Below are 8,537 nucleotides of genomic sequence, written 5' to 3' on the forward strand. Positions count from 1 at the left end.
CTCTGAGAATAAGAGAGGGAGTGATCGCTTTCTTTCAGATTGTAAGCACCAGGTGTCCCTTGTCCAGAAAAGGGAGGGATGGTCAGTTGTTCCCTCCATCTTTCTCTCCGTCTGCCAGTGAGGAGACGACGAGAGGGGGAGCAGTTTGGAAATCAGTTCAGAAACCAAACATGTACACCTTGGTATGTGGTCCAGGTGCTTGAACTAAAAACGGAATATTAGAAAACAGGAATGCAGTTTTTTTTAAGTCTTATTGCAATATAAATTAAAAGATTTTCTAAAAAATGATGTTAATTGTATTCCTGCTTTTAATCTTTTTTTAAATATATATTATGCTAAATAGATCAAGGGTGCTTAATTAGATTTTTTGTGAAGGATCATAATCACAAGAAATGTATAGTAAACTGACATAAATCTAAATATATGTATTTATGTCAATACGGTATGCACAAAATGTGTCCAAAAATATATACTCTACCTCACAATTACTATATAGAGTTGAAATTAAATGTCATGTTTTTTTCTTCTTCATGTAATACAGTACTGTGCAAATACTGTATACAACTGATTATCACTTTATGCTTGTAATACCACTTAAGTTCAGAGTTCCTTTCAGTGGCACACAAACACTGGGTTGACTAACACACACTTGTTCATGTTCACTGAGCCACATATTCTATGGGTTGAGCAATGCAGCCATATTCAAAGACAATGACACCAACAAACTGCAATTTAGTGAAAAGCTGAGTTGTTATAAAATAGAATATGACCCTCAGATAGAGCACGATGAATCCTACCACAGATATTTATAACTAGAAACATAGAACAAAAAAACATTTGTCATATATGTAATGTCATGGGGGTTCTGTTTTGGTCCAGAACATGAATATAGCACCATGGCCCAGGGGAAAGGGGGTGAGGGGTGAGGAGGGGAAGAAGGGTGAGAGGTAAGGGTAAGGAGGGGGAGGGGTGATGAGGGGGAGGGTGAGGAGGGGAAGGGGTAAGGGTGAGGGGTGTGAGGGGACCCCACACACGCTGAGGGAGGGAGGGAGGAAGAGAGGGGGAGTTTGTGTGAGTGTATTTTTGTCTAGGAGGTGAGAGAAAGTAAATGCAAGAAAGAAAGTAAGAAAAATTGAAAAAAAAGGGAACGAGAGAGAGAGAGAGAGAGAGAGAGAGAGAGAGAGAGAGAACGCGAGAAAGAAAGAGAGAGAGGGTTGGGGGAGGCGGGAGAAGGGTGAGGAGGGTGAGGGGTGAGGAGGGGAAGGGGTAAGGTTGAGGGGTGTGAGGGGATTTGTCAAGTGTCATGTTGTTGTGCTAGCTGTGATTGAAAATAAAAGGAGAAAAAATAGCCTTGCTGACTGATGACCTCTGTAGGGGACCCCACACACACTGAGGGAGGGCGAGAGAGGAGAAAGAGGAGAGAGAGGGGGGCGGGAGAAATTGAGAGTGTGAGAGAGAGAGCGAGAGAGAGAGAGAGAGAGAGAGAGAGAGAGAGAGAGAGATGTATACAGAGAGAGATAGAAAAATATATAAAAATATAGAAAGAGAGAAAGAGAGATAGTGAAAAGAGAGATAGATAGAAAGATATATGTATATATATAGAGAGAGAGGGAGATAGAAAAAGATAGAGAGAGAAAGAGAGCGAGAAAAAGAGGCAATGTAAACATTTGTTTCCCTTGCAAATAAAGCCCTTAAATTGAATTGAAATTGAATTGAGAGAGAGAGAGAGAGAGAGAGAGAGAGAGAGAGAGAGAGGGGAGAGAGAGCGAGAGAGAGAGAGAGAGAGAGAGAGAGAGAGAGAGAGAAGGGCAGCTAGTGAAGAACAAACACCATTGCAAATACAACCCATATTTATTTATTTTTTAGTACTACAACTATTTGCACATCATTACAACACTGTATATAGACATAATATGACATTTGAAATGCCTTGTGTGAGTGTGATGCTTGTGTGAGTGTAATATTTGTGTGAGTGTAATATTTGTGTGAGTGTAATATTTGTGTGAGTGTAATATTTGTGTGAGTGTAATATTTGTGTGAGTGTAATATTTGCAGTTCACTTTTTATTTAACTTTTGTTTATCAATTTCACTTGCTTTGGCAATGTAAACACATGCTTCCCATGCCAATAAAGCCAATGAATTGGATTGAATGGAGAGAGAGAGAGAGAGAGAAAGAGAGAGAGAGAGAGAGAGAGAGAGAGAGAGAGAGAGAGAGAGAGAGAGCGAGCGAGAGAGGGGGGGGGGGGGGGGGGGGTTGGGCGAGATAGTGATGCACATGCTCGGTTTTTCCAGGAAGCACCTGTCAGCAGCCGTCTTCACAGTTGAACCCCTGACCACAGTGAGTTTGATCTGAAAACTCCCAGAGCTCTCACGCACACACACACACGCACGCACGCACGCGCAGGCACGCACACACACACACACACACACACACACACACACACACACACACACACACACACACACACACACACACACACACACACACACACACACACACACACATCCACACACACAAAATACACATACATTTACAAGTGAATAGCACTGAGAACACAAGCTACTGTAAGCTTACAGCATCTTGTTTTACGGTTTATTCTGACAAGCTTTTCAGTACAGTTTGTAAACGTTGTATACAATGCAAATTGGGCCCGATTCAGACTTTCCTGCGCATGATTATAATACTTATTTCCTGCACATGATTATAATACTTATTTCCTGCACATGATTATAATACTTATTTCCTGCACATGATTATAATACTTATTTCCTGCACATGATTATAATACTTATTTCCTGCACATGATTATAATACTTATTTCCTGCACATGATTATTATACTTAACGGGCAGCAGCTGCCGGAATCGCAAGACTCCTGGACATGGGAGGAGATTTTGGACGGCAAGGGACCCTGGGCACAGGCTGGGGAGAGGCTGAGCTGGAGGCAGCGAAAGCCGAGAGGCGGTGGTAAGAGGCAGCACAGCGGCAGTTGGAAGCCCGAGAGGCAGCCCCAAAAATGTATTCGGGGGGGGAACACGGGGAGTGTGGCTAAGTCAGGTAGGAGACCTGCGCCAACTCCCCGTGCTTATCGTGGAGAGAGAGGGACCGGGCAGTCAGCCAGCAGCTGCCAGAGCCGTCAGTCAGCCAGGAGCTGCCAGAATCGCCCTTCACTCCGGAGCTGCCGGAGTCTCCCGTCCGTCCGGTGCTGCTGGAATCTCCCGTCTGTCCGGTGCTGCCGGAATCTCCCGTCCATTCGGGACCCGTGGCTTGGGTCCCCAGTCCGAGGTTGGCGGCGAGGGTTGCCGCTCTTAAGAGGCCACGGAGGCGGGTAGAGAGGTGGAGAAGGACTATGGTGGAGTGGGGTCCACGTCCCGCGCCAGAGCCGCCATCGCGGACAGACACTCACGCAGACCCTCCCCTATAGGTTTAGGTTTTGCGGCCAGAGTTCGCACCTTAGTTCCTTTGTTTTGTCATTTGTTTTAGTATTCTCAGGGCGTGAGGTGGGTGGGTTGTCTACAGTGCCTTGCGAAAGTATTCGGCCCCCTTGAACTTTGCGACCTTTTGCCACATTTCAGGCTTCAAACATAAAGATATAAAACTGTATTTTTTTGTGAAGAATCAACAACAAGTGGGACACAATCATGAAGTGGAACGACATTTATTGGATATTTCAAACTTTTTTAACAAATCAAAAACTGAAAAATTGGGCGTGCAAAATTATTCAGCCCCTTTACTTTCAGTGCAGCAAACTCTCTCCAGAAGTTCAGTGAGGATCTCTGAATGATCCAATGTTGACCTAAATGACTAATGATGATAAATACAATCCACCTGTGTGTAATCAAGTCTCCGTATAAATGCACCTGCACTGTGATAGTCTCAGAGGTCCATTAAAAACGCAGAGAGCATCATGAAGAACAAGGAACACACCAGGCAGGTCCGAGATACTGTTGTGAAGAAGTTTAAAGCCGGATTTGGATACAAAAAGATTTCCCAAGCTTTAAACATCCCAAGGAGCACTGTGCAAGCGATAATATTGAAATGGAAGGAGTATCAGACCACTGCAAATCTACCAAGACCTGGCCGTCCCTCTAAACTTTCAGCTCATACAAGGAGAAGACTGATCAGAGATGCAGCCAAGAGGCCCATGATCACTCTGGATGAACTGCAGAGATCTACAGCTGAGGTGGGAGACTCTGTCCATAGGACAACAATCAGTCGTATATTGCACAAATCTGGCCTTTATGGAAGAGTGGCAAGAAGAAAGCCATTTCTTAAAGATATCCATAAAAAGTGTTGTTTAAAGTTTGCCACAAGCCACCTGGGAGACACACCAAACATGTGGAAGAAGGTGCTCTGGTCAGATGAAACCAAAATTGAACTTTTTTGGCAACAATGCAAAACGTTATGTTTGGCGTAAAAGCAACACAGCTGAACACACCATCCCCACTGTCAAACATGGTGGTGGCAGCATCATGGTTTGGGCCTGCTTTTCTTCAGCAGGGACAGGGAAGATGGTTCAAATTGATGGGAAGATGGATGGAGCCAAATACAGGACCATTCTGGAAGAAAACCTGATGGAGTCTGCAAAAGACCTGAGACTGGGACAAAGATTTGTCTTCCAACAAGACAATGATCCAAAACATAAAGCAAAATCTACAATGGAATGGTTCAAAAATAAACATATCCAGGTGTTAGAATGGCCAAGTCAAAGTCCAGACCTGAATCCAATCGAGAATCTGTGGAAAGAACTGAAAACTGCTGTTCACAAATGCTCTCCATCCAACCTCACTGAGCTCGAGCTGTTTTGCAAGGAGGAATGGGAAAAAATGTCAGTCTCTCGATGTGCAAAACTGATAGAGACATACCCCAAGCGACTTACAGCTGTAATCGCAGCAAAAGGTGGCGCTACAACGTATTAACTAAAGGGGGCTGAATAATTTTGCACGCCCAGTTTTTCAGTTTTTGATTTGTTAAAAAAGTTTGAAATATCCAATAAATGTCGTTCCACTTCATGATTGTGTCCCACTTGTTGTTGATTCTTCACGAAAAAATACAGTTTTATATCTTTATGTTTGAAGCCTGAAATGTGGCAAAAGGTCGCAAAGTTCAAGGGGGCCGAATACTTTCGCAAGGCACTGTATGTTAGTTTTTCTATGATTTTCTATTTCTGTGTTTGGCCTGGTATGGTTCTCAATCAGAGGCAGCTGTCAATCGTTGTCCCTGATTTACAACCATATTTAGGTAGCCTGTTTTCAATTGTGTTTTGTGGGTGGTTATTTTCAGTCTTTGTGTGTCTGCACCAGACAGAACTGTTTCGGTTGTTTCTTTGTTGTTGGTTATTCAGTGTTCAGTTTTTTCCATTAAATAAGATGAACACTTACCACGCTGCGCTTTGGTTCTCTCCTTCTTCCACCGACGACAACCGTTACACAAATCCTGTTTTTTAGTGATTGACACATACTGGAACCGGAAGGTTCGCTCAACCTTATTCATGGTTTACTCGCATGTAAAGGTAGTGGAATTAAGTCAAGGCCAGAATACTACAAGCATACCTGTAAACATATCTTCGCCACACCTTCATTTCATTGATCTCCACCCCAAACGAATAGCAGGTGAATATCATGCTGTTGTCATGAATACACTTAGAGAAAAGTGCATAGAAAAGGGAATTGCGATCTAGTTACACCTGCTTAACTCAGGTCGGAATTCCGCCCATACTGACAAAACCATAAACGCAAAGCAAACATACAAGCTCTTCACATGAGGGATGGTAGCAAGTGTACTGTAAGTTTAGCCCCTACACATGTATACACACTCACACACACTAGTAGGCTGTGTGTGTGAGATTATCTACTGCATGGTGTGTAACTGCCTTTGTGTGTTGTCGAGTGGTGCCACGTTTACTGCCTGCCTGGGAGAAATACTTTTATGAGACATGAGGTCTGCACCGCAGCCAGAGCCAAAGTTTAACTAGACCTCCTGGAAACTCTCTCGCTCTCTCTCCCTCTCTCGGTCTCTCTCTCCCTCCTTCTTTCTCCTTATTCCCTCCTCTCTCCACCTGTCTTTTCTCACCCCCTCTTTCTCTTTTCACACACAAATGCGTACATTCTCAGAACTCCAACACCCATGTCCAAGTTCAACGAGGTGTGGCTTTCGCTCTCCCTCCCGCTCTCTCACACACATACACACAGCTTCTGTTAACCTGAGAGGGCGAGGTCAATCCCTTTGATTCGCTGCCCACATGCCTTCCATATGGACACGCTGTGGCCACGGCACCCCCCCCCCCCCCCCAAGATTAGGACTAATCAAGTGTGCCTCGACTTTGGCCAACTCCAATGCCCCCTCACTCACCCATCCCCCCTCTCTACCCCAACCTTTTTGGTCACCAGACGCCTCTCTCTGCCCCCCCCCTTGTCTCTCTCTGCCCCCCCTCCCCCTTGCCTATCCTTAGCCCCGTCCAACCCACCCCTACCTATTCTTAGCCTTGTCCAACCCACCCTTACCTATCCTTAGCCCTGTCAAACCCACCCCTACCTATCCTTAGCCTTGTCAAACCCACCCCTACTTATCCTTAGCCATGTCCAACCCACCCATACCTATCCTTCACCCTGTCAAACCCACCCTTACCTATCCTTAGCCCTGTCCAACCCACTCTTACCTATCCTTAGCCCTGTCCAACCCACTCTTACCTATCCTTAGCCCTGTCCAACCCACCCTTACCTATCCTTAGCCCTGTCCAACCCACCCTTACCTATCCTTAGCCCTGTCCAACCCACCCTTACCTATCCTTAGCCCTGTCCAACCCACCCTTACCTATCCTTAGCCCTGTCCAACCCATCCTTACCTATCCTTAGCCCTGTCCAACCCACCCCTACCTATCCTTAGCCCTGTCCAACCCACCCTTACCTATCCTTAGCCCTGTCCAACCCACCCTTACCTATCCTTAGCCCTGTCCAACCCACCCTTACCTATCCTTAGCCCTGTCCAACCCACCCTTACCTATCCTTAGCCCTGTCCAACCCACCCTTACCTATCCTTAGCCCTGTCCAACCCACCCTTACCTATCCTTAGCTCTGTCCAACCCACCCTTACCTATCCTTAGCCCTGTCCAACCCACCCTTACCTATCCTTAGCCCTGTCCAACCCACCCTTACCTATCCTTAGCCCTGTCCAACCCACCCTTACCTATCCTTAGCCCTGTCCAACCCACCCTTACCTATCCTTAGCCCTGTCCAACCCACCCTTACCTATCCTTAGCCCTGTCCAACCCACCCTTACCTATCCTTAGCTCTGTCCAACCCACCCTTACCTATCCTTAGCCCTGTCCAACCCACCCTTACCTATCCTTAGCCCTGTCCAACCCACCCTTACCTATCCTTAGCCCTGTCCAACCCACCCTTACCTATCCTTAGCCCTGTCCAACCCACCCTTACCTATCCTTAGCCCTGTCCAACCCACCCTTACCTATCCTTAGCTCTGTCCAACCCACCCTTACCTATCCTTAGCCCTGTCCAACCCACCCTTACCTATCCTTAGCCCTGTCCAACCCACCCTTACCTATCCTTAGCCCTGTCCAACCCACCCTTACCTATCCTTAGCCCTGTCCAACCCACCCTTACCTATCCTTAGCCCTGTCCAACCCACCCTTACCTATCCTTAGCCCTGGTCGTGGTACATTTCACCTCCCCTCCACCCTAGAGATGCTATAGTCCTGTTTATCCTCTGAAACCTTTGGTCATGGATGTCTGTTTCCCCTCTATTATTCAGACACACAGCTCCACTCTGATGTATTTGTAGTCTGCAATGGGAACCTTATTTTGGCAGTCACAGGGTTAGTGGGGACAGGTGATTTACGACACCGGGGGCCTTAGGGGAGGGCAAGGGTTCCGTTTCTTTGTTTCTAAGCGCGGTCTGGATGTTGTTATGGCAGGCACACACACACGCCATGTAGTGGGCTTCCCGGAACGTTCTGAGACTGTCGGGAATGCGTGGTGGGAGTGGGAGAGAGTGAGAAGGGATCGGTAGGCCGGGGTAGGTGGGATTAGGGATCAAAAGGCAGCGGGAGGGGGGAGAGGTAACATTAGCCTACCCTGCCCAGGTGGTGCGGCACTGGGGTCTGAAAGGAGACCCCCAGCTGGGGTGGTTGCGGTTGTGGTGTGTGTGTGTGTGTGTGTGTGTGTGTGTGTGTGTGTGTGTGTGTGTGTGTGTGTGTGTGTGTGTGTGTGTGTGTGTGTGTGTGTGTGTGTGTGTGTGTGTGTGTGTGTGTGTGTGTGTGTGTGTGTGTGTGTGTGTGTGTGTGTGTGAACTCCGTCTAGTTGGGTTTGAACCGTAACTGATGGGATTTCAAGCCAGGGAGGTGACCCCCAACCTTTTTACAACATCTGCACTGTGTGACACACACACACACACCAATCCCCCCCCTGCCCCAAATCTACTGTCTCCTTACACCCTCCCATGTGCACCCGCTGTTCGTTTCTCTACCTCCTAGGACTTAGTACCTCATCGAAAGTAAAGGACAAGTTGATCAGCCAAAAGC

Source organism: Oncorhynchus mykiss, chromosome 9, assembly GCF_057628025.1.
Source record: "Oncorhynchus mykiss isolate SJ-2025 chromosome 9, ASM5762802v1, whole genome shotgun sequence".
NCBI classification, from domain to species: Eukaryota; Metazoa; Chordata; class Actinopteri; order Salmoniformes; family Salmonidae; genus Oncorhynchus; species Oncorhynchus mykiss.